General features: G+C 44.1%; 1 protein-coding gene and 2 long non-coding RNA genes across 7 annotated transcripts in view; 2 read left to right on the top strand and 1 right to left on the bottom strand.

Annotated features, from left to right (window-relative positions):
- LOC143208196 (uncharacterized) overlaps window positions 1-27,205 on the bottom strand; it is a 377,481-nt gene that overhangs the window by 245,650 nt on the left and 104,626 nt on the right. The window lies entirely within an intron of this gene.
- On the top strand, window positions 2,713-11,393 carry LOC143208198 (uncharacterized). The gene is made up of 3 exons (XR_013008867.1): window positions 2,713-3,308; window positions 9,149-9,519; window positions 9,770-11,393. It is a non-coding gene; the product is annotated as an uncharacterized LOC143208198 (long non-coding RNA).
- The window catches only part of LOC143208200 (uncharacterized), a 42,069-nt gene continuing 30,118 nt past the window's right edge, over window positions 15,255-27,205 (top strand). Inside the window, exon 1 of the long non-coding RNA XR_013008869.1 lies at window positions 15,255-16,502. This is a non-coding gene — a long non-coding RNA (uncharacterized LOC143208200). The remainder of the gene's footprint in view (window positions 16,503-27,205) is intronic.

Genomic DNA, 27,205 nt, shown 5'->3' with positions numbered 1-27,205 from the left:
GAATTTGGAGATAGGCGAACCAGCTCTCGGTCAATTCCGAGGGTTCGCTCTCTGTCTACTAATTAGCCACGGGGCCGCGTTTCCAGCTGACAAGCCTAGCACTTTCGTTACGAGCCGCTCTTTCGCAGAGTGAGAGGTCCGTTCTGAAAATACGAGAGGAATGGAAAGATCTAATTAAGCCGATCGGTCGCGGCAGCGGTAATTAAACCGCATGAGTCCCAGGGCGCGACCCCTTTCCCTGCGTCCTTTGCTGCTCGCCTCGCTCCACTTCGCTCGCCTTATCGCCGCTACACGGACATCTGCCCTCGGACAGGATATTACAGGACTGCCACTCGAAAGTATCCGGACACACTCACTTGATTGTCGAAAAATTCGCGACGGGGTCGTTAACGAATTTTCGCGCGGAATTGTATGTTTCACCGCAGGTAATTATGTATATCGAACGGTTTGACAATCGCGATGTCGAATTTGGTTATCGGATTGATTTGTGGAAACTTTCATGCATTTATAAACAGTAGACACGTTAGAAGGATTAAAAGTAAAACCTGTTAGGAGGGGCAATAAATTTGTAGCACTTCACTCCAGCTTGTTCGAGTCGAGGTGGAAAATATATACATATACTTCCTGTCATTTTCTAATTATTATCCTTAAATATTGCACATTATCCGCACAGTCAGTAAACAAGTAGTAAAGCTTAGAAATTACTTCGCCGCGGAACATTAGAGAATGTGTCTACAGGATTCAAACGATTTACATTAATTAAATTGCGAAAAGTACTACTAATGGATACGTACCGATAGACAAGCCTGTTTCGAAGTATTCAACTAATGAAATCGTGGAATGTAATCCTACTCGAGTAGTAGAATTTCATGCTGGCATTTTTGTTGATAATGTAAAATTCTGAGCAAGCAAGAGCGATGAAAATCGAGTTTCCGTTTGTACGTGGCTAGGGTGCGATTCTGAATCCCGAGTATGCTGTACGGCCGCAGATAGCAACTTGGTTGGATTCCGTGCGATGATGGGCACGGTTTAACATAAGTCCGTCAAAGTTTCAAAGTTTGATGAACACTCGTAGCTTAGCCTGTAGTCGGCTGTTTAGGTGATCCGTCGCGGCAAGTTTCCCGAAGATGGTCGCGTATCTTTCACGTGAAACTTTCCTGTGCTGAAACATTCTATTTATTTACCTTGGCCTTACATCCCAAACGAACCCTGTAACTCGTTCCATTAAAATACCGCTGTTTAAATTTATGTTAATTCGAGAAACTAATCGACAAACTTCTTACGAATACTTTATAAGAAATATTCCTCTATATTTATGGTTGACACGCTGTCGTTCAGGAACGTTTTCGAACACCTTCACGCTGATAGAATTCACTCGGAAAATCATGAAAATTTATGTAACAAGCTAGATCTGGTTCGAACGATACCATTAACGCTCGCCGTTCGAGCACTGAGTTTACGGCTCATGTCTCACAACAATGATTTCTTTCTACCTCGTTTGAATATCAGCTTAACTGCGGCTGTTACGCTAATTCATAAATAAGCTTGCTTTTGCGATAAGAATTCAGCAAACAGGCGCTGTATTTTTTCGTCAATTTTATATGACAATTTTGTAGAACATTTTCAGCAAGCAGAAATACAACAATGCACAATATTCTACAATGTAGATCAAAACTGTTAGAGAAAATCGAGCCTACTGCAGTTAATTAATTTCTCTCGATGAAAACTTAAATTATCAGTCAAATTGAAGACTTTAAGGTTGCAATTAGCAGTGCTAATAATTTTCTCGACAAATGTTTAGTATTTTGATATTTGTGTAGCTAGGTCATTCTCAGCGCGACAAAAGAAGCACCTCGACCCATCCCCACTTCAACCCAGCGGATCCCGGCGGATCATCTGGTAGCAGAAGTTTGTGAAAACGGTATCAGGTAGACAACGGAAGCAGTGTCACGTGTTTAAGGGCCCGGTGTCCCGCGGCAGAGCGAAACAATGTGTGGTATACACACAAGAACGGGCTGGTTTTGCGGGCCGCTCGGAGCGCGAACCATAAAGCCGCGTTTTACGGCTCGTAAAGTCAATGAAGCTGGTCACGTTTGCTCTCACAGCGTCTTCGGGAATTCCTAGGCGTACCACCTAGGTAGCTTGTGGAATTATGTCCTGAACCTTCATGAATATTTATTCGCAGATCCTCGACGCCGCGTTTGATTTCGAGCGTCGTCTACGATCGATAACTCTACATAACATCCGAATCGTTGACACCGCTTTGCCGTAATAATTCTATCTAATTACAAGACTGCGGATGTCTATCCATTGGCCATTTTTTGTAGAAAACACAAAACAAATAAAAATTGTACAAACTTCTATCGAATTTTATATTCTTTCCTTTTTCGAACATTTTCATACGCGATAGATGCGTGAAGATCCGCATACTACGAATTACTTTATCGATGTCGTAATTAGCGCAGGGTCGGAACAGACTCGCGCAGCTAGTGATCGTCCGAAGCAAAAGATCCATCGAAAACACGAAAACTGCCAAAAGCACTCCGCCAGGTTACGAATTCCAGGCCGTGTCCCATCCAATTCGGGAGAAAGGGTTTCCGCGGTCGAGTATACATAGTATAAGGGGGAGCAAGTGTCCTTCGAGTTGCAGGGGCTAAAGAGTTGTATCCGAGACCTGCGGGTAGGATCCGTGCGGAGGTCGTTCGAAAAAGCTATAAAACTATAAAAGTGACCGGGGCCAGCGGAAGGGTTGAGAACGAGCTAGGCTTGCTTTTCAAACTGCTGGAACCCGTTCAAGGATTCTTGCGAGGATACTATCCGCAGTCTAGGAAACTCTGCCAGTTGTTCGGTAACTGTCAGCACAGAACAGACAGACACACACGGGCTCTTCGTTTTCCGAAATGGGTATCGCAACCCCCACGAGAAAGGGGGTTGCAATCGCGAGGGGAGATCGCGATCGAGAGACTCTGTCGTTCCGTGCAAAACTTCCGCGATTTTTCCGACACCGGGGGAGGAGGAGAAGTTTCATATTTTTCAGTATCTTCTTCGTCGTCTTTTTCGGTGCCGCAGAAGTGTAACTTTGTCCGCCGAAGAGGGCCGATGTTTATCGAACAAGTTGACGAAGAGACACCCATACCAGCTACAGGAATCTCTCGATTGGATCGACGACACCCGGCCCTGCCCTGGAAATAGGACCGGATGATGGCGTCACGGCTACAACACCGTACAAGATGGCGGGCTGAGTCGTGATCTAATTATAGACAACCTTCGGCCAAGATGACGTCGATCCAACCACGGAATCAACCTACGTATGTATTCCTAACCGTACCGTACGTTTCGAGCAAAAAATTAATGGGACTCTAATGAGCGCATTCTCGGTTCGGAGCAAGGGCTGTTTAGCATTGCACGTGAGAATATGGAGATCAGTCATTGCGGCTTTGCCGAGCACGATTTCCTATTGTGAGGTCATTTTCCGTAGGAAGAACTTTATGGTTCCGGGCTCAACACCGTTCGCGACGGGCGTGTACCACTGTATGGCTATTACCACGGATATGCCACCGCCCCGTCGCGTCGTGAACGTGTTAATTCTGCAATGATTTTAGTTCGAGGAACTTTGCACTGGAAGAATTTGATGTTGAATTTCCTCATTACCACGCTTATATTTTATAGACGATTTTACCGGGATTGATTTTTAATGAGAATTAATATTGTAAAATGGATTTTATTGTTGGTTTTATTGTTCCCATAAGCAATCAAAAGAACGTTCCGTGTTTAACAGACAGTAATTTGTAGACATAATTCCGTCGAAGCAACCCGGCGATTGTTCGCGTCTTAATTACGTGCGTGGCCGTCGGAAGGAAAGCGCGGGCACGAATAAAAGTTAATACGGCTCGCGGCCGATCTACAACCTAATTAAAAACTCGATGAGGGAAGTTTCAATGAATTAAGGTATTACACCGAGAGCGCACTCGCGTAACATCCGCGTTAACTATAAAGAGTACGACACGCGAAGGAAATGGGAGGAATATTCGCATCGCTGTGATTTCGATCAGTTGCATTATTAACAACCATTATCTTCGATATAACGATAAACGTAGAATGAACGCGATTGCGATAAGCATCGCCGATCCATTGTCACGACACCGCGTACGACTTTTTTAATTTAATATATCCCATAAAGTAAGTTGTGATCTTCATACACAATATACAAGAAGTCGTTCGAAACACAGGAAATTCGATGGAAATTTATTGCGTTCATTGCGAACGATGTAAACGCTTTCGAGAATTTATGCAGCAAGCAGGATGCATATACAAGTATATAAAACACTCGGCTTCGTTTCAGCTGCTTCGCTAAAATGCGTTCCGATCAACATTTATGAAACTTCAGACACTATAGCACCGATTCGACCGCACCTCGCAGCGCACTTACTTCAAATTTACTGTTTCATAAATTCGCTTGTCGATGCAGGAACCGAATGCAACCTTGCCGGACGCGTTAACGATCTTATGCAGTTCGAGCAGAGTGCACGTTACGCGTCATACTTCATTAAAGTCGCCGGTGAACCGCTTATTCTTTCGCGCCTGCTGGTGACTCATCCCGACGAGGAGCAGGGAAGCCTCTGATCAGTCGTCAATTGACTGCGGATGGTTTATGCAATTTTCAATTTGTGTAGACGCATTTTAAGAAAGTGGAATAAAGTAGAATCTCATTTCCAGTGGTAGTAACATCTGCAGATCTGAAGTAAATCAAAATTGTACGAAATTCTGTCGAATTTTATATTCTAATTTTTTCTGAAAATTTTCAAAATATCCACGGTCTAATCATCAATTACGTGCTTCGTTAAAATCAGCTGACTCCTGTTGTTTGTCTTTCGCAAAATCTCGATGCAATTTAGCGACCTAACAAGAATCATTTAGAGTCTAAATGTTACACCGATTCGGCAGTACCAATGCAACAATGTTTTCGTCTTTCGGTTCCCAGAGAGTTGCACAATTGCCATGCAATGGTCAATCGATTTTCGTACTGGTCCTCGAATTCAGATCCTTGCTGATGAAATGCACGGGCAGGAGTAATTGAACGGCTGGCCGAATCGCGTTAATCCGAAAGAAAAATTGCACGAGGTCAGCAGTCCCGTTAACATGGGAATTTCGATTACACGGGAGCGGGCCGTCGCGGTAACGAGATTCTCCACTTAGCGAATGCGCCCGCGGCTCTGCTGCAACGCGATTTTACATCCGCCGCGTTTTCAGAAAACCCTTTCCATGCTAACGACGCGACGGGCTCACCGAAAATACTCCGAGAAAGATGATGCCTCCGGTGGAACACTCGTTCTTTCTTTACCCCGCGCGAATGCTACAGGGAAATAGAATTTTCGCTGGACAAAGTTGCATAATGCTACGTGGCGACGAAAAGTTTGAAATACCACTCCGCGGATTGCTGGGCCACGGGCTTTTCGGGAAAACTTGTGCTGTCTGACGCTGGTTGCATGCTCGCTCTCGTGTGCTAGGGACGGGATTGTTTATTTTAATATCTTCAATCTAGAAATCAAGTTTTTGTACTGGTTGACAGCGTGAGATGTGATCTTGATTAGGGTTTCTGAGATGCAGGAGAGTTGGAACAGGAATAGATATTTCTTTTGTAGGATATTTATAAACGCCTCGCAATCTTAATTTGTATCGTATATTTAATATTCGTATATCGTTAATATCGTATATTTATATTGGAAACTTTTGGCCAGTAGTGTACGTTGCAGATTTACAGCAACGACGATAATAATATTGCAATTTTCTGGGAAACGAGTTGGAGTATTTTTCGGATATCCCTTAAGAGCGCCATACGGGAACGCCTAATTGGTATAATTAACTGGGAGAAATGCATTAAATTATCACCACTCGCTGAAAGTAATTCACAAGAACCGGTCTACTACGTTAATTTCAAGCGGAAGGAATTATGCAACTGTGTGAATATTGCTGCAAACGAACCAGAATATTTTATGCATTCATGACAAAAATCGAGTAGTCAAATGATCATTACGTGAAACTAGTGATCTTTCACAATGTTGATTTTATCACGCCTACAGGTATAACATTAGTTTGATAATGTTACGCAAACTCTGAAATTTCGTCAAAGGCAAGATTAAAAAATTCGGTCTATTTTTACTCGTCATCTTAATACCTTCGGAACAACATATTAATATACCGAAGCCCCTAACCCTCCTACTGTTTCGCCGCTTCGTTTTTCTCATAAGAACATAAAATCCGCAGTTTAAGAATCGTTCTCCCTAAACAACCATAATCATGCGGCCCATGTTTCTTTTAATGAGCCCGCGCAAGCAATCTCGAATCACCGATCAAAGGATAAAGAATTTTCCACGTCTCTCGCCTACATAAATATTTACGCGGTTTTCTTGTAAAGTGTTCATTCGTTCGCCGTTTCGTCTTCAGAAGTGCATACGTATTCATGACATTTATCTATCCGGGATGTGTTGAACAACGCGGCTGAGAGCACCACGACCTCGTGTCGACTTCGTTCCGACTTTATTTTTACTTCGCCACGTTATCTGACTTGCCACTTTGTTCCACCCAGTGCGAAAGGAACAACATAATCATTTCCTCTGCCGAGTGTTAAGCCGGGCAGACGTCATTCGATCGAGACGCTGTTTAAAAAAATGTCGCCCATCGTTCTCAGCGTCGCCCATCGTAAAAATAGCCGTCGGGATTAAGAAAGTAGCGTGATTCGGATTCTTTGGCCTCGGTTGCCACCGTGTTTCCACTTGCTACACCGTCCGCAGGACCGTATCTTACTCCGAGAACTATATCTGAGAAAATCCGCAAAATCAAATCAAAAAGGTAGATAGAGGTCCAAACTTCAGATAAAAATGATCAGAGTTTAAGAATAACAAGGGGTAACAGCTAAAATTAAATTCCTGATCACAAAGTTACCTATACAGCTAATTTCGACACCCAGAGGTTCTTTTAACAAATGATGAAATAAGCTGCGGATTAGGGGGATCGTTGGGTGGCAACTGCAATGCTGATTAGCGTTAGGGCCTAGGAGAGCGAGCTGCGTCCCTGATCGCCGGCCATGCCGGCTCGTTATGGCAATGTTTTGCGTACAAATGATGGCACGCTTTGGTATTCTCGAAAGCGAGTCCCCCGTCTCCGGAGGAACGTGACGGGCTCGACAAAAATCGGATAGACGGAAATTATCGTCCGCCATGATGCCCTTTCCAGCGGACAGACTCGAATTGAAATCCCCGGGTTGCGTTGAAATTTATACGACGCTAATTCCCCCGTATCAGTTTACCGAGTACCGCGTTTTCCATAAATCGCGGACGGGATTAACAATTCTTACATATTCATGGGCTGCGTTATCGGGCCCTCGGACCCACGATATGCGACAGAACGCCGATTTACACCGAACCGCGTCCCATTTTCTCAGGAATTTTTCGATTCGCGGGCGTGGGAGTGCGCCGATGATAATGGCAGAGGTTGCGCAAAATTCTGAACACGGCGACAGCGAAGCAACTGACATCGTTGCATTCAAAATTGCTTTCTCGTCTCGCGTTACGAACAACTCTTATTTTTGATCTCGATTCTTCTAACAAAAGCCACACGATAATAATAAATTGGCTCTCTCTCTTTCTCTCGCTAAACATTTACACACAAAACCATTCGAGGCAGCCTCGCGACGATAAAAATTACTGAGAATAATGAAGCTTGCTGGAACAAAGGGGGTAGCAACCCCTCGAAGCATGTCTACGTCTGCAAGGAAGCGTTTCTTCCAGTTTCACCGAAAGTTTGCAGAAAAGGGGAGGCTTATGTTGGCCGGATGCAATATTCAGGCGTAGATTAATCAGACGATTCATATTTAATCGCGGCATAGGGGGTTGGATCCAATTCGCCTAAATCCTTGGGAGTAAAGAAAGTTTTCCCGACAGCCTCCGGAGGAGTCCTGCATCTAAATAAAGGTTTTCGTCGGCGGGAGACAAGAATTCCGCCGGTGTGAATTCGTGAGCAGTCCATCGACCATGATCCCCGCGCCATTTGCAACCCTTGCGCGACCTTCTTCGCGCGTTCATCATCCCTCGACCATAACCTGAAAGCGTCTCGGTCAAGAACAGACCCCCGAGACACTCGAAAATGGAAAATTTATAAACACCGGCGGCGTCGACGAGTTTCGACTCTTTTTTTCTGTCTCAGTTCCTCTCTTGATATTCCCCCCTCTTGGCTCAGCTCTCTTTTTGTCTCTACGGAAACTTCAGCCACTTTTTTCCTGTCTCTCTCTCTCTGTTGGTTCTTCCCCTCTCTTCTTTTTTTTCTATATGGAAGCTTCAACGGCGAAACAGCATGGCTGCGTTTGGACCCTCGTGGAAAGCACGACCCGTGACGCAATCCCATGGGAGTTATGGGAAATGAATTATACAGGCGGCTGGACGCCGAGAGGGGAACAAGACCAGACAAAATGGTGTCCTCGAAAGGAATGTTGACTCCGCTTCTCTGTTTGCGCCCCCTCCCCTCCCGTCCCGTCTCCTTCTGAAAGATAGAATGTATTTACTAAGTTGCTTTCCACCCTGCATGCGAAACTCTGTTTTCGCCCGAAATGTGCGAGCGCCGCAGTTGGCGAAATGTAATCTGATTATTGGATATTTCTGACGGTTCTTGTTTTGCTGGGGGAAGTCGGAGAGGGATGTAAAATGTAGTTGAATTCGGATCCGTTGAACTTTGTTTTTTGGGAAATTTAGACATCTATATTTTAAGAATTATTCTGCTTTCGAATTGACATACACAAAATGAACCTATACTAAATCATTTTGTATTTCCACATACACTTACCCTTTCTTAAAATTTTTACACTGTTTTTACGTTCCTATTTTGTCCAGCTCTGACGCATACACGTCGACGAAGCAAAATAAATGGAAATCGATTGTAGATTCTCTCGAACGCCTTTCTTTATATTTTCTACCAGTATTCAATCTTTCGGAATTTCTTTGCAACCCTCCCGGAATATTGAATCGTTTATACAAATTCTGTTTCATAATATTTTCCAAGATTTTTCTGCTCCAAAAACTTCTCGTCTTTTATTCTCTCTAAATAAATGATTTCAAAAGATGTTTCAAATTCTTTTCATTCATGGTTCTATTTTCAGATCACCCGTAAATTCAACGGCAGCTCGAAAATCGCATTTTCAATTCGATTATGATTTCTCCTACGGTCAAGGTATTTTTTATGCTGCTCCAGAATTGTTTCTAGAATTCGGGACTGACGACGGTGATTGGTCGTCGATGGAACGACGAGGATCGGGGACACTTGGACGCCATAAAGCGATCAATAAAATCACCGAAGGAGACCGTTTCGGGAAGAAAATGGAGGAAGACGGCGGATGGGAGATACTATGTAGTCAGTATCGATGATAATAGACTTGTTTTCTGGCATCGATCGGTTTATTGCTCACAGAAAACCGGTAGGAACGAAGCTGATGCCACTTAACGAAGCCATTTAATGAATTAAATACATTAGGTAAGCGTATCCAAATAAATCTGCAGCATTCCCGTTGAAACTCTAGACAGACGATTTATAAAATGCATAGAATTCTTTCGCAAAGATCGACTACTATTTATAGCAAGCAGAAATTAATTTTTCCGAGCTCACAAAACTATTTTGCATTTCTTGCAGCCATCTACAATCGATTCACACTTTTCTCCCACGTAATCACCATAAATAATTTCAATAAAAGAGCCCACTCAAACTGAGCAATCAAACTCCACAGATAATCGCCAGCGCGCAGTGATGCTCCCTCCTGTAACCATCAAGCCACAGAAGATCTAACCGACAAAGAGGGAGACATTTAGGATCATTTCAGGCTTGCAACGCGAGCGGAACGGTCATTTTCCCAGCTCGTCACTTTCATCTCGTCGGACCGGTGTACACGCGGCGGCTAACCGTAGTAACCATACGCACGACGGGCTCGCATACTCGAAGGACAGGTTGTAAGAGGTTAGACCAGTTACCGCGGGAACTGCTGCGCCGGCTAATTAAGGCTTGATTGCCGCTTACCCCCGCCCCCTCCGGTCAGCTCAAGAGGTCCACACGAAGACGAAACCTATTTTCCCCCCCGGTCGACCTTTTCGTTCCAAGGTGTGCACTCCCCTCGTGGAGCGAAGAACACAACCATGGCGACCCTGCCCACGTTCCGCCGTGGCCTCCCATCACGAGAGAGGCGAACCGTCCATGGTATACAGTGTACACTACGGGGCCTCCGGTCCCGTGTGTAATTGTATAATTTACCCGGCAATTTGGCCGATGGTTAATTTGTATAATTTCCCCGCGGCCGTGTACGTAAATTCGACGGGCTTTGTACGGCCGGCGCCCGCCGAGGCCCCATTCCCAGCCCCCTAGACGCTCCCGGGGGATTATTTCGTGAAATATTTCACCGATCAGCCCGGGCCACGGGGCGTTTCTGTACTCCCGCTCCAAGGCTGATCGTTTTATTGGCCGATGCCCGAAAAACACCGCACCGATAATTTTATTCATGGCCGAGCCCACCGACTGGACCGACGATTCAGCACGCGGAGATTGATCTCCGGCTTTGTTTGACCCTTTGTTCTTTGCGCTGTTGTTAGACCGAGGATTTTTCGCTTTTGCCATGTGGTTTAGTAGGCGAGATATAAAGCAGGAGGGTCAGAGGTTCAGGTCTCCAGAGCTCGGCATACAATTCGGAGTTGTGCTAATTCAATTACATTGTAATTCAATTACACAATTGAATTACATTGCATTTCAATTATATAGTAATTTAACTATGTCGTAACTGAATTACATAATTCAAACCTTTCAATTAATTCGATTGCTAAGTATTTTAATCAGATATGTAATTGAAATACGATATATTTAAAATACAGCTCTGCAAATTATAGCCCAGAACTTTGGAATGCGATATATTTGTATGTTTTTCTTTTGATATACTTGTTTGCTATCTATGGGCGTAGTTTCTATTCCTCGTCGTCGATCATAATACGTAACGGTATTTTATAATTGTATTCCAATTGCAATTACGAATTACATTGTAGTTTAATTACAAAGTATTTTATAATTGTACTCCGATTGCGATTACGAATTACATTGTAATTTAATTGAAAGATCTGAATTATAAATTACAATATGACTGAATTACAATGTAATTCAATTACTTTGTAATATTATAATTCCTGGAGTAATTCAATTGTAATTCTGCACAACTCTGATATAATATAATTCAAGTTGATGCTGATAACTGTAATCGAACCTCGAACTTCCTATTTCATTCGTAACTCACTATGTACCAACTAGCTCCAATAATAAATGCAAGCTCATTAATTGCACCATCTCGCATTATTAATTGCACCACCTCGGAATTGCCTCATACAAGATTTATATTGAATAATCATTTCCACTCTGCTGATCACACAGCCGCACGCTATCCAAGGAGAAATAATCACTCCTCTCAAGCTGAAAATCAATTCCACATTTTTTTAGAGTACCGTGTAATCTACGTGTTAAAAAAATTAGCAGCGTCGTCAATAACATTCACCATTACGTATACTATGTAATAGGCTCAATTACAAAGTCGTAATATAAAACCTTGTTAAGTTCTTTCAATAGTTTTTGCGCACGAGATAAAACAGGAACGAATTTTCCTGTTTATAGGAAATGAAGCATAATTTATACCGTGTGAATTTTTTTAATCGACACCTTCAGCGCGTTTTATAGGCTTGGTATGGGTAAATTATCGAGTAACATAGTTCGTCAGGATATAGTGTTTCTAGACTTGGCCGATAATCGGCGGAAATTGAAATAATGGGACGCAAAAAAACAAGTAGGTTGAGAAGGATAATCGCTGAGGAAAATAGGAATAATTGTGAACAGTACAATACATTGTGGCAAAAGATTTGAAATAAAGATGCTCTAAAAAAATTTTGTACTAAATATTCCACATTAAATCTTCTAAATCTCCCTCATCCACATTATGAAACATTTTTGTAGAACCACCTCTGAACCGGGAGTCGATTCAGACAAACACGAGTAATCGAAATATTATGAAATTTTGTTTCTGACCGAGTGCCAGGGAATCTTGCCAACGTCTGGACGCAGCGTTTTGTTATCTCAGCACCTTTTATATTCCATATAATTTTCATATATATTTTATATTCCACCTAGACTGCGTCTACGCCAAGAAACAATATCTCATTATCCTTTCGAGGAATATACTAGAATATTCTTGCCAATCGTTAAAACAATTGCAAAACTAATGATGAAAAAAACATTTTTTTCAAATAACAACATTTTGAGTGGATACTCTAATGTTTTCACTATAAGCTCCCAAAAACTCATTCCTATCGGTTTGTCAGTTCTAGTATTACAATTTAATGGAAAAAGTGTTGAAGCTTTATTTTAAAAACCAACAATTTTTAAGATCTCGATAAATTCTTTGAGATACGTTCATATAAATATCATTACAGATTACAACATATCGAAATTTGGACAAAATCCGAAACAGTAGTCCGAAAAGTAATCTGAAGCAGTGGTTCGACAAACGCATGGCTCTGCATCTGGACTGCCTCGGAAGCAGTGGGCCAAAAAACGCTTGCGTTCGGGTCTGGCGCAACATTCAGACGTCTGGAAGCGAAAATACAAACGCAAACGTGTGCGCCGAACACGTATCGTTACATTCGTTACGCAAACTTGTGCGTCCAGAGGTACAGCAAAGAGCTACGACGAATGGAGTATGGATAACAAAATGCTGCGTCCAGACGCGCAAAGGAGATCCCACCTATAGCGCACTCGCTATCGATCACTCAATTTCAAGATTACAGGGAAACGGAGGAAAAGTTCCCCAGCGATCACAAGGTTCTCCACCGAGCGATCATCGATAAAAATAGTTCCGATTACGTCCGTACGCTAACATTAAATTAAACAAACGCTGTTGTTCCTCTTACAATGCATTTGCCTGTATGAGTTACAACAACGTAGCTACTCCCGGCCTCGTAATCCGGGTCCGTGACTTACAATGGTTACGTTCGGGCTGATCCCGATCGTTGGAATTTATGGTAGCCGAGGAAACGAAAACAGCCGAGATACCGGAACGGCTGGCCTGTGGTCAGTCTCTGGATTACTCGCATGATCGATTTATGGCCGTGAACGATCGGCCACGGACCCATTTTATTTTCAAATTTTCCCGCACGCTCGAACACACGTGGTAGCTGGTGGACAGGTGTCAACGATGTCGGTCATGGACGGTTTATCATTATGCAACGGGCCTGTCTGTGGAAAGACTACCGTATTGTGTTATCTGTCATTTTTTAGCTTTCGTTTTACTATAAATATTATACGTTCTTCTAGCCTGCTGCATGTAAAAGTTTCACCTACTTTGTTCATTGAATCGAGCAGCGTTAATAATTGCTCGTGACTTGATAACAAAGTTCCTACAGTATAATATGATTAGACAGCGGATTCTATGCGTTTGACAGAAATGAACCGCAGGGTGCGTTAATTTGTTCCAACTCAAACATTCTAGCCACGATGATCGGCAAACATAGCTCGTTTTGCAGATCGATGTTTTCGCACGAGCAGGGATCGTATCGACCCGTGTCACGTCCCGCAGTCCAAGGTAAGAATAGCTGACGAATATCATGGGGACCATGATGGTGTCGGCCCCCTTCCGCTCCACCCTGTTCAATCCATCCGTTTCCCTCCCGGTCAGTATTCGTGGCGCGTCGCTCGAAAATATGGAACGTGACGGAAAGGGTGAGATTTACGGTCGCGAGGAGCCGTAAAGAGTGCTTAATGCATTTAAGTGGCCGGGAGAGACTCCCTTATCTGGTGTAACGAGAAACCCCGACGTGTGATCCCTGTGTACGAACGACCGGCTTATCTACAAACGTGGTTGCAACTTGCAGCACGCTCACCTGCGCTGCGCCCGACCCTTTTGTTACCTGACGAACGGATATATGTGTTGGCACACATTTCAGAACACCTTCGGTTCTTTCGGTCGGTTCACTCTCTTCAGAACACGTGACATACTTGATTACTTTCTGTATATTCAAGATTAACAAATAGAATCTCAAAATGCCGGGTTCTAATATTTTCCATTTACGATTATTTAGATTGTGAATAACACAAGTTTGTTATAACTAGACTGCGAATCTTTATGCAAAATAAAAAACGTTTGCATTGATTGCAAGACACAGGAGGCATATAGAAAATTCGATTTTCTTTTAATTGTCTTATTAAGCTGAAATTCATACACTGATGTCCGTAAATCTTCGTGATTCGTCCACAGCTTTAAATTGCACGTGCTCATGTTTGTCATAAATGCATAAAATCCGCAGTCTAATTATAACATTTTTAGTATATTTTGAAACATCATAATTTTAATGAAAGTAACACACAAATTCCTCGGTGATCACACTCCAGAACCCACCCCTCGCGTCTAACTCTATCACCGGTTATTAAAACTTTTCTCATCTTCCCTTAATCTTGAAAAACGCCTTCTTCCGGCGCCCGGGAAAGGACAAGCACGCATTTAGGGCGGCGCAGCGGCGCGGGAGGATTCCGCGAGGGTAATTACCCTCCCGGGTACCACGGCCATCCCCACCGCACCCCTAAATTCCAGCCGCGTACCCGCCCCCGGGTTCAAATATTTATTCTCTAATCTAAATTCAGATTGATGCAAAACCGCCGGCGCGTTGTCGAACGTCCCCCAGAAAAATGCGACTTGAAAAGCGAGTGCGGCGGTGGTAGGGAGGGTGAACAGGGGAGTTGGTTAGCTGTGCAACATGGAACAGGATAGAAACACCTGGGCGATAGAGGCCCCGCGTGGTTGAATTTCTTCTCGATGGAACTCGGTTCGAAATTCCGGGCAGGGACACAGGGGGTGGTTAAGGGGTGGGACGTATTATTCTATAGGGGGATGAAGGGGGTTGGGACGATATCATTCGTGGGGGGGGGGCAGAGCGACAGAGGATTCCGCGCCCCGGCCAGATCGTGAGGAAACTTCGAAGGGCTGAAGGGGTGGAGGGGGTGGAAACGGAAAGAATAGAGGAGATGCATTTTTCGTGGGGTGGCTCGAGGGCTGAAGGTACACACGTGGTCGACCAGAGACCAGGAAGAGGCTGGGTCGCTCACAGGAGCTAGTATTGAGCTGATGCGCGCGCAACCATAATTTCAACCCTCAAGATGATGACCCCCCCCCCCCTTCGACCTTCTATTTCTCTTTCTCTTTTCTGTTGGAGGGGCGGGAGTGATTCGTAGATTCCATTCTACGTCAAGGTCATTCGTCCTGGGGTCGAGGGCTGCGCGGGGGTGGAATTGATAACTCGGCGAAGTCTTTTTCCTGGGGGAATTGCGCTGATCCGAGTCGGGGATTATCGGTGAGTTTGTTCTGCGGATTGTTCATTTTGTGTTGGTTTGGGAGATGGGGAAGGGGAGAAGGGTTTTGAAGCGTTTGTCGCTTGATTGGGCAAATGATTTTTATTATAAAAATTTCAAAATTAACTGAGGGGATAAAAAGTGGTGTTTACGTACAGGGTGTCGCAAATGCAGGTGTCTAATAACCCGAGCACGACATTCAGAGGCCAGAGGTGTTCGTATCGATCGCCATTAAGAGTAGGAACCAGCGTATGGATCCCAGCTTCGTCACCCCCGCCGAGGGGGTTGCCACCCCCACGGTATTGGTATTCCGCGTAGCCGGTCCGTTTATTGCGACCTCCATTTTTATGCGGATCTCTCGGTTCATAAGCGAAGGAATCTCGCCGGGAACTACCCCGGCCCGTCCGAAATATTAATGTCACCGTGGAAAACCGTCGACATTTCCCAGCCCCGTGTTCTTGCTTCCCGAGTTTCCCAACGTTTCAACGAGCTTCGACACGTGTCTCGAGTGCAAAGGGTTTAAAAACATAAAACTAGCTACGCCGACGCGAGCTGGCGAACCTAACGATTGTAGAGGTCGGAAGGGTGAAAAAACTGGGAAAAAAGGGAACCGAGAAAAAAAGACAGAAAAGGACCGGGACATCGAAGGTCCCGGGAAAACGGGTAGGCGCGTTCTTTTATAACCCTTTCGCCGCTGGCAAACACCGATGCAACTAGGGGCATTTACCTGATGCTCACCTTGACAATAAAGCGGAAAGAGGAAAGGGTTCCGCGAGTGGTAATAAACAGATTTAAGCCGAGTCAAAACACGAAGGCTGACCGGGAAGGACGTTTTCCGATGGCCAGTAGGTAAAAAAGGATTGAACGTGCCGTTTGGTCATCGAAAGGGGTAAGGAATGACCGTTCTACTGTTATCTCCTTGACGAATCATGGCGGAGACCGGCAAACCACGAGGCTGGCAGGTGAAGCTTTCCGAGGCAGTCTCGTTTCAAGGTCTTGCAATGCAACTACGCGAATCGTCTCGGTTTCCGACGCTTCCAAGGTGAAAAATTATCCTCAAGGCTACGTGCTGCAGGGCTCAACCCTTTCGGCAGGATGTGGTAAGTTACGCTAGTCTTACCGTCACTGGATTCGTCGTTAGTAACAATCGATGCGGGCCGGGTGGATCTTTAATGTCCATCGATCGTTGCGATCTGCAAACCGTTTTTGTTGGCTCACCGAAATAATGATTTTCTTTGTGCCTACTCGACACAATTTTAAAATAATGTCTATTCAAGAAGAAGCTGAAAATATTCGTTCAAAAAGTAATCCCGAAAGAATTGTTTGGACGCGTTCTTGACTAAAATTGTCAGTTACACAATTTTTTAAGAAATTCTCGGTAAACATTCAAGTTCTGCACGAACAAGTTACAAAACATTCCGACTTCAAGCGCAAATTAATAAAACAGGCAGGTTTGTGTGTTCATCCCGACGTTCAGCGGACGATAAAATCGTTCTCGAGAGTTCAACATTCACAAAAATAGTCGGGCAGAGGGTTTGAATCGTCGCGAGAGGTGTCGCTTGGAATAATTCGCGGACGCGGAGCACCGTGGTCGCCGGGGAGAACGCGTAAACGCGATTATCTGCTCGACTGGTGTATGGGACAGCACCCCCGTTTGCAGAAACAATGTAAACCGGCCGGCCGACAGACGACGACGCAGAACTTATTGGCCGTCGAACGCCGTAACAAACGAAATTTACAAATTCTCCGGCACCGGGGCCGCCCACGCGTGAAATTGCGATTTACGAGGATCTCCCTTGTGCAACGGCGCAGCTCCGTTATATCCGCCGGCGATAACAAGTTTCGCTAGCCCTGCACCGGAGGAGATAGGCTGCCGCGGTTAGAGCTCCTCGGCGAACGTTATAATAAACTCTGCATTATACTCCGAGCAGAACAACCCCGTGTACGCTCTGGCTGAGCCACTCGCTGTAATTCCGGTGGGTCGCGTTTGAATTCGTCGACCGACGACCTACGGCTAATAGCCGTCAGATAACCGGCCAAGGATCACTGTATTTTCCGCAGAAACACCCTCTGTAACCATAGTTTTTCGTTCTCGCGCTGAGCCATGAAAATTTGCAATTTTCGGCCCGTTAGAATTTTTCTTCTTTCATTCTTGAATGAGAAAATGTATTTCTCGCTATTAGTTCCGAAACAACAATGTTAGGAGCATTTCCTCGCTCGCGCTTCCCGCAAATGCTGCCAGCAACCCTTGGCTTTGGAAATGGGGAACACGAGGCTTCCATCAGGGAAATAATGACGAAGTTTTCCAAGTGTCGTTCAGTGACGCGAGCTCCCTAATCCGAAAACTTTTCATAAGTCGCGCGAAATTTCTCGGAGAAGGAATCTCTGGTAACGAAGAGAAACAGCGAGGGAGGAGGAGAGAGAGAGGAGAGGCAGTGATTCGGTGGCACGTGCGCCGGAGAAAGAGGGTTGAAACGAAAGCATTAGAGAACGTTCGGAAGATGAGGCCCGGAGAGTTGATATAAGACCGGGGAACACGGTCTCGTGTCCCGAAGCCGTGTGGAAAAAGAAACTAAAGGTGAGCCAGAGGAGCTCCGGTTTCGACCCCCGAAGCTTCCCGATGGGGTGAGACAACAAAAGTTCAATCCCGAGGAACGAGGCGGAGGAAAATCTTTCCCGTGATTGCATTCTCCGTCGCCGAGGCTACGGAGCTCGCCTTTTGTAATCCGTTTCTGTCACCGGAAACAGGCCGAGCTCTACTGGCGAAATGGCGAGTCGATCGAGCCGACTCGAGATTCATATAAATATTTAAACCGATCTCGAGAACCCGTAGACTGACGATTTCTTCTAACCCTCTTTTCGGCGAAAATTGATTTGCGCGACGCACGGAAGGAAATTTCGCATTGCTCTTTTACGTCTTTCGACAACGTTCAACAGCAATTAAGCCGTCGCGAGTTTTTCCAGCAGCATTTTTCTCCGACCGGGGGGCGGAGGAGGGTTCGAATGAAAAGTGAAACGTTTCCGGGGTGGCGAAAAATCCGCGTATTTTCAAACCGGGCGCGAAAGTTGGCTAGTTAAGCGGGGGTGGAAGCCTGGTAATCGGGAGGCGGCGTTTAAATCCGTCGGGAGCCGGTGTTATTTGCGTGCGCAAGACTGGAACAATATTTCTCCAACATTCTCCGGTCATAAAGAAGGGGTCGAGGAGGCGCGTGTACAGAGATCGCGAGGAACGCGATGTAGAAACGCGCTCCGACGTCTACGAGATATCCCATCGACCTACGGGGAACGCCTCGGAAAATAATTTGACAGCTGCTCTCCCTCTCTCTCTCTCTCTCTCTTCGCTCACGCTTTCCTCAGTTATCCGTTTTAGACGGAAAACAACGCGTTATCTCCTCTCGCCTCTGCTCACGGAATTTCTCGGTCCTCGGATTTTCGGCTCGAGAGACGCCGACATTTTCTACTCGCCCACCCTCCTCGAGGAAATTCCATACGCGAGAGACGTGAGATTTTCCGAAAATGGATCACCTCCTAGCTGCTGAAACTATTTTCGAGAGAAGAAGAGAGAGATAGAACGAGAACAGAGACACGAGAAACGCGAGCTTGTTAGCGGATAAAAGGGAAGATCCGAGTTTCTTCGTTTACTTTCATACGCTTTTTTATGCAAGAGAAAGAAGAAACTTATTCGGAATTTTGAATGGAAGCCCCCTCGAGACCCCAATTTCCGTAGATTCGACTGCGAAGGCTTGATTGAACGATAGTTCGAATGGTTATTTGCGGATCACGCGATAGAGAGTCTGCCTGAATTTATGAGCAAGTTCGAGATGATTTTTGGAGCAAGGCTTCGTTAAAATTTGACAAACATTGAAATTTCTTTCTATTTTATAAAAACTGATGCTAAAATTCGGCTTGTTAAAACTAGTTGAATAAGAAATTAATTCTGACTCGTCTCCTTTCGCTTGCATTTGCTACAGAAAATTTTAAACTTGCATTAAAATCCTTATAAATACAGAATATTAGGTAAAATGATTATTAAACTTATTAACTACGTCACGAATTTTTGTGCAACATTTTTAAAAGAAACAAAGAAGCAGATGTCTTTCCGAAGCGTCGGGCATTTTTAATTTCATCGTCCGTCGCTTCGTTGTCCGACGGAAAGACTCTGCCATTCATTGCCGGAACACAACGCTGTGTCTTCGTACAAATATAAATATTCTTGAACTTTCTCCACCTATCTAATTTAATAAGAAACAAAAATAATTTATGTAGAGTATGCCCCTTTCTTCCCAATAATTAACATATCGGAATAAAATCAAGTGGAGCTAAATATACAATAGTATCAGAAGAAAAATGAGTACAAAATAATAAAAATTATTTATCTTTCACGACGGCATACCGGACGCTGAATCAATATAACAAAAAACTTCAATATATCATTTGTTTAAACTATTTGAGGCAGTGTCCATACTATTTCCAATTCCGGAACAATTTCTGTTCTCAAGTATCCGTCGGCAGGTGTTCCTGAAGTGGAAACCGGGTTTCGGCGTATTCAAAAATCGCCGGATTAAGAAATGCAAATTGCGCGGCCCCCGGGCTCGCGATTCGCGCTTGGCCGCCATCTTTTCCACGTGGAAAGGAGAGCCGGGAGGAGAGCGAGCCGAGGAATTCGTATATTATACATATACATAGTACATACATATACGTATTCCGAGGAGCCCGAAATCCGGTTCCCGAGCCGGATATAGGATATGCGTGGCGCGGAGCCTGAGCACAGCTGCGAGGATTATATTCCTCTCGGGGCGAGCAATTTTTCTTCGCGAGCGTGCCGCGTAATCGAGATGTAACTAACCCCCTCTGGAGGGGGAGGGGAGGGCTTTGACATCTGCGACATCTCGCATCGACCTCGACTGAGAGAGACTCTTTCCTCTTACTGCTTCTTCTTCCGTTTAGTTTTCGGCTTCTTGGGTTCCCCTCGTTTCGCTTCCGCTCTCCCGACTCCTCCGGGAATTAATTAAAAGCGATTCGCTTGCGACGGGCTTGACCTTTCCGCGTCCAATTTTGCCTCGTGGATATAAAGGGGTCGTGGCTGGAAAGCCGCGGTGTTTGCGCGAATCGAGCACAGAGGTTGCCGAAGATGTTGCCGAAGACGTTGGTTGGGACAGGAAGGTGATGGAGAGATTGATCTGGTACTCTCAACCCCTCAGGTTCTAATTACTTGGTAGGTGCTTTAGATAGGTTGAATGTGCATTGTGTTGCTGAGGATTTTGAGCATAATCGTCGACAGTGAACCAAAAGACTGGGTCGTTCCAAACGCATGATCAACTTCGTCGCCTGCAACAGTCGCTCTTAATGTCCCCCGAGTCTTCAGCTGTCTGTTAAATTCAATCCGCCCGATAACAACCCTCTTACATTGTAAAGACGATCGTTAAACCATAAAAGTAGCAATAAAGAGAGCACTTAACAGTTGCTCGGACGCGTTCAGATAATAGAAGCTCTATTAGACATTAATTTATCTCGCGTTACACCTTGATACCACAGCAACGATCATTGTTCAGAGCCCTTGACAAACCATACGTCCGTTCTTGGCTATATACGTTGATCTCTTTTTCATTATCCAGGCTAATTATTCGTGCAATTAACTCGCCGCAGCGATAATCGCGGCAACGTGCACATTGTATCAGCATTTATAGCTCGTTAAGATGCATCTGATCGTTTGTGTTTATCCGGCAGAGCTGGCAGACCGTTTATGACCAAAAAACTACCCTGTTAACAGGGTCTCGACTTCTATCGCGCGCAGTAGACAACCCGGCGGTTACTCTTAAACTTTTATGGACCCTAACGTTCTGTTATTCAGTAACAAACGGCTCGAAATCGCTGGACGTTAAAGAAGTTCATAAACCATACCCCTGAAGAGCCGGGTGCGAGGAATAAAAATCTAGTGGCCCGTGATAGCGGACTGTTAAATGCGAACGAGAAATAAGTTCGTGAATCATCAATCCTGAGAGAATCACAGTAAGGAAACGTCTATCTTGAAGACACTCTTTCTGGGTCATCCTCGTTCACGAGCAACTTTCTATTCACCGTGTTCCAAATCGCTGGCAAGCATCCTCCGAAAATTTACTTCGGCAGGTGTTCATTAAGCGTCGGCGAAACTTCAATAACAGCTATCTACTTCTTCTAATGCATTGATCGACGAGTTACGAGCCAATCTGCTATCGATCGCCAAGGACGATAGCTTGTGAATCGAATTGAGAAATCGAATTCGAAATCAAACAGTCTGAGAAGAATTATCGTAATGAATTTTCTAGTCTTCGGATTGAAGATGTAATAACTTGGGTCTAGCTGGATGAGGAAATTGATCGTTCACGACGTGCTTCAGTTAATAAAACATTCGACTAATTAGTTTCCGCTCACGAGTTACGAAATTAACAGAGAAAATGAAGAAACACTCAAGGAACGATTAGACAGAGGATTTTTATACACTGTAAAAATTTTGTGCATGAAATGACGTGGAAATTTATTTTTTCCATTGATAATTTGAATTTGCTCGATTCCTGTGTTTCTGACAGCTCTTTCGTCGTGTTCCGAACGATGTCTCACATAAGTGTCGCATCGCACCCCTAAGCTCTCGGCCATCTTCTCGCGCACGCACTATGTTCTCATGCGATCTCCGATGAATATTTCAAGCCACGATGTACTCTGTCCGTGGAAGGAACATCGCCGAAACAAACAACCAGCAACGCGTTCCGCGTCCAACAACGATCCGCGCTGTTTAAGATTCTCCACGGTGCCGGTATTAACATGGCTAAACAACTCGCGGGCGTTATCTTCGCCGCTACTCGAACTGCTATTTATGGATCGGATTGCGCGTTCGCAGGAGTATTGCACCCATAAACCACCAGCCGGGCTATCTCGCTGACAGAATATAAGTAATAAGGGAACGTTAATTAGCGATCCTCCTACTCGGCTTCTCGACGAGATAACAACAATGAAAAGGTTCCTACTCGTGTTGACGGTATAACTTTTCTCTCCAGTGAGAAGGATTGATCGATTAATGTATACGATTAAAAAAGGTAACGATTGATTCAATCGATTGATCAAGTTAATTGTCAATCGTTGATTAACGTGAAGAAATTTTTAAAAAATCGTTAATTACAAAAAGAAATCATCGAAAAATCGGAGACTGATTCAATCGATTGATGAAGTTAATCGTCAAACGTTGATTACAAAAAGTATTCATCAAGAATACACCTAAAGTTAGTTTACATTTTTTTCAGTATTCATATAGTTTTGATTCCGTATTTCATTTCGAAATTTCAGCAGTTAACCATTAATCAATTATCCGATTGACGATCACAATTGAAAGGAATGTAATCGTTAATCGCAATTAACGACCAAAGTAGAAATTTAACCGTAATTCCCAATTAACGATTAATAAGTATTTAATCGTTGACCGCATTTTTTTAACGACTAAACTAGGAGATTAATTGTTAACTGCGATTAACGATTGAAATAAAAATTTATTCGTCAATCGTTAATTAAATTTTTGCTTACCTCTGTCCAGTGAAAGTTTCTGCTAAAAAACAGTAAATGTCTTAAACGTAGAATTTCATGAGTCAATTGACGCGAATTACTTTAACAAAAATTTCTGTCGATTTCCAAAAATTCTTGAAAGTGTATTTTGAAAATTTTCAACGTAGCTCCACGTAAGAAAGTTGTAAAATGCAACTTTTAGTATTTTCTCTACAATTCCGACGAATTGCAATTTTTAAAAAAATTTCTTTTCACATTCTGCAGTAAACTAATAGCTCTAGCTTCCAAAAAAGTTCAAGTCGTATATTCCAATATTTAAAAATATATTTAAAAATATATTAATGGGAGTCACTGTATTCCCAGGTACAGCAGAATTGCCTACATAGCCGAGTACAAGTGCAATCGCAGCGTAGGTTCTCGAGGCATCGAGGGAAGCAGCCGCCGACGAACACTGAAGACCGCAATAAAGAAGGTCGGAACTAATAACGGGTTGAATTAGGGGTGAGCTATGCCGGGTATTCCGTACTAAAGGAATTCTTTTCACCGCGAGGGTCGCGCAAAAGGCTTCTTTTTAACAGGAGATTGCCCTCGCCCACGTCGTCGTCCCTTTTCACTGAGCCCAGGCTACGAGCAAAATATGAGGCTAATTTTTTTGTTCGCCTCCGAGGCCCTCCAATAATTTTTCTACCCCTTTGGAAGTCCAGAAGGGAAGACTGCAATTTCGGGAAAAGAGCCATTTTTTATTGCACCCCGTCCTTATAGAAAGACAATAAAACGACGTTCGGGGTCCGAACCCTTTAGCCCCACTAATAAACAGTGTCCGCACTGCACTTTTTTTATTGCTGCAATAGCGTTATTTACAATAGAGTGTTTTATTAACAAATTCGCTACAAGCGTTTGTTAGAAATGATTTTGTCTTGATTCTGAACTGTTGCCGTCGAAAGAAGTAGCGAGCGTTATAACCCCTTGACCTACGATTTATTTTACGGATTCAGTGATTAGACCTTTCTTTGTAGTACGTAATTTTCTAAAAAAGGAGAAAACTTATATCTATTGTATGCCTACATGTTCTTTAATAACTATACATTAATAAAACCAACATAGAATTTCATCTCGGTTTAAGAAGGAGATTAATAATATAACATATAATATTTATTAGACTCTGTTCAAAATCTTCAGCACGGTCTGGCACGATATTGTAAGGCAAGGGGTTAATACAATTTCGAACGTGCGATTCAGTACGAAGCTGACGGGGTGCGTATAATCGAAAGCCCGTAAAGTGCACTTGTTTTCCCAGTGACTTGTTTTCCATAGCGAGTGGTTCACGATGAGACAACTAAAAAGGTTCGACAAATCCGCCGTTATCGAGCAAAAATAGAACGTAACTCCCGATAAGTTACGAGCACTTCGGACCCAAGAATTTCCCCCGACACGTTTTCCCCGGTTGCCATAAATCGATCACGTGCGACATTCGCTCGATGCACCCGTCGTCGTGGATCGCACACCACCACCACCACAGCACAGTCTTTCTCGAAACCACGGCTTCGGATTTCAGGAATCGCACTCGCCGAAGGGTAACGATTTAAGCGCGGTCGTTCCTCAAAACCCGAAGACGTTCAAAACGTAATCACGTCTGCTCTCAAGAGGTTGCGCGCCACTTTAATCCCGAGGAGAGAGAGAGAGAGAGAGAGAGAGAGAGAGAGAGAAAGAAAGAGAGAGAAAGAGAGGAAGTTCCCGTCGGCGAGTACAGCACGCGTCTCGTAAACGCGTCCGAAACTGTTCCGTGCTCCTTTATCCGAGATCGTAGCCGCCATTACGCAACCAAGTATCAAATAATAGCGTCGGAATGAGCCAAACAACACCGAGAAAACATTTTCCACGCATCCCCTCATCATTCTCAGATGTTTACAAACTGTCAAGGCGCGTAACACATGATTTCTGCAGCTGTTTGGTTGTAGCGTGTTTGTTCAAGCTATTTTCAGGTGCGTCGTACCACCATTTTGTTAAATGTTGTTTTACGTATTCGAGGGGAATAGAGAACAGCTGGTGGTTTGCAAGATTTTGGTTTGGGGAGGTTGTTTGTGGAAGTTGTACCTGGTTTGATTGAGGCTCTTGATGATCTTCACACCCGAGTTGATTGTTTCGAAGCTATTAGTTAGTTTCTGGTAATTAATTGAAGTTGCAGACTGTCTAATCGGATGCGATAAAAAAATTGATGAATTTATGTATGTGTATAAAATATCTTTAAACAATAGGGTCGATCTAAAGACGCTCAAAAGAGGATTTTTAGATAGATTTTTGTCCCGAATACAAATTTTTCTAACAATCCAAGGTCCGTCATCGCCTCTGGGAGAGCCACTGCAATTTTCTAAGTGTTTCCAGCAAAAGGGATGAGTAGACCGGTGCAGGGTGGTTGAACCGGAGCACTTAGGTCTAAAATCAAAGCCAAGTGCCCTAGCAGAAAGCATGGTTGCTTGGTGAAAGCGGTCCTATTTCGAGCAGCTTATAAATACCGTCGGATTCGGCTGTGAACGATAGAGACGGAGGGGAACGGGAGGAAAAATTTCGTCGAAGCATTACGAAAGAGTGGTGTGCGGTTGGAAACCGACGAAAACGGACGCCATGGCCGTCCGCCATGACTTTCCCCGCGAGAAAACGTGATTCGGTATTCGGCTGGACCACTCGGGTTCCAACACCGACTGATTTGTGCCGCCATCTAGCAGCAAGTAGCCGAACCTCTTAGCCGAGGCACAGTTACACGAGGCGGCGCTTCCGGATGAAAGAGAACCAACCCCCGATCGATCGAAACATCCCTCGGGGAACCCCCCGCGCGTTCACTACACCCTCGGCACAGTGTACCTTCGACCCTTTCACAAGCGATGTGTCGTGGAAACTTTGCTGGAATTGACGGACCGTCAATATTTATGCAAGCAGGAACTTTCTGGGCCGGGTACGGGGGTGCTCCAAGGGCGAAACTATTTTTTTATTTCTATCTAAATCAGTCAATTCGTGATGCAATTAAGTAGGAATGTATATTTGCTACTGTTAGCAGTTTTATTTATACAGGGTGTGGCCGGGGGTGATACTACATGTAAAAATTAGTCGAAGAAAAGGAATAACACTTTTTCCTTTGACGCTTCGTTTTCGAGAAAATTGAGTTAAAAATGTGCCGCCAGGTTCGCGTGCATTAGTATATGCACAAAGCAGAATCGATAAATCATGGTCAGACGATTCCTATACAATAGCACGTGTGTTCGCTGCATTTTCAAACTCGGTTTTTTCGAAGCGTCAAACAAAACAATGTAATTCCTTTTTTTCGACTCATTTATACATGTAGCATCACCCCCTGCTCGGTTGTACCACCCGTTCGGCCACACCCTGTATATATTTCTCTTTTTTTGTAGATCACATCTAAAAGAATATTTCTAAACGAAATTTTTACAAGGGCTGAAGGGTCCATCAAATTTCTAGTAAAGTAAGATTGTAACACTTAAAACAGAGGGTTGGAAAACGTTCGAAAAATTGATAGAAAGAATCTTCACTCCAATCATTTTCGAGAGAATATTTTCAAAAGAAATTTTTCTTAGCACAAGGGGTGAAGTGTTCGTCAGACTTCGAGTAGAATAAAATTTTAAGAATGAAAATGAAGGGTTGGAACATTTTAAAAAAATTGATAGGAAGAATTAGTTTTGAAACACGTCTATCAAGGCTCTAGTGAAATGAAATTTTAACAATCGAAATGTGTGGAGGGTTGGGAAATTATTAATTTTGCAATAGTTAGTCAGGTATTTTACGATTCGCAAATTCTAATAATTAGGGAGACTGTTCTGTTTACGTGGGAGGAACAACGTGTTCGTTTTGGACAATCGCGCGGCCATAAATGCATAAAATTCCCAACGCAGATATTACCTCGTGGGAAGGGTCGATGGAATTTTTCGAGAAAATTGACCGTCCCTATTTTCCGCAACGGACGTGCCCGGAAGCGGGTAATACGCCGTCGAATGAAGATTAGAAGCGAGTTCGCCGAAGGAGTTGCAGGCGAGAACTACTTCTGAAGTTCCGAGTTCGCGATGCTGAAGGTGTTCGGGGTGTGCGAGTCCTCGAAGATCGCTCGGAATTTTTCCCCGGAAATTGGACTCTTCTCTTTCGAGGATGAACGTGCCCGGAAGCTGATAATATTCAGCTTGAATGAAGATTAGAAGAGAGAGCCCGGAAGAAGAGAACGAGCGACAGGAAGAGAGAGAGAGAGAGAGAGAGAGAGGAGCTCCCGAGC

Source organism: Lasioglossum baleicum, chromosome 4, assembly GCF_051020765.1.
Source record: "Lasioglossum baleicum chromosome 4, iyLasBale1, whole genome shotgun sequence".
Lineage (NCBI taxonomy): Eukaryota > Metazoa > Arthropoda > Insecta > Hymenoptera > Halictidae > Lasioglossum > Lasioglossum baleicum.
This window is presented reverse-complemented; position numbering and strand designations above follow the sequence as displayed.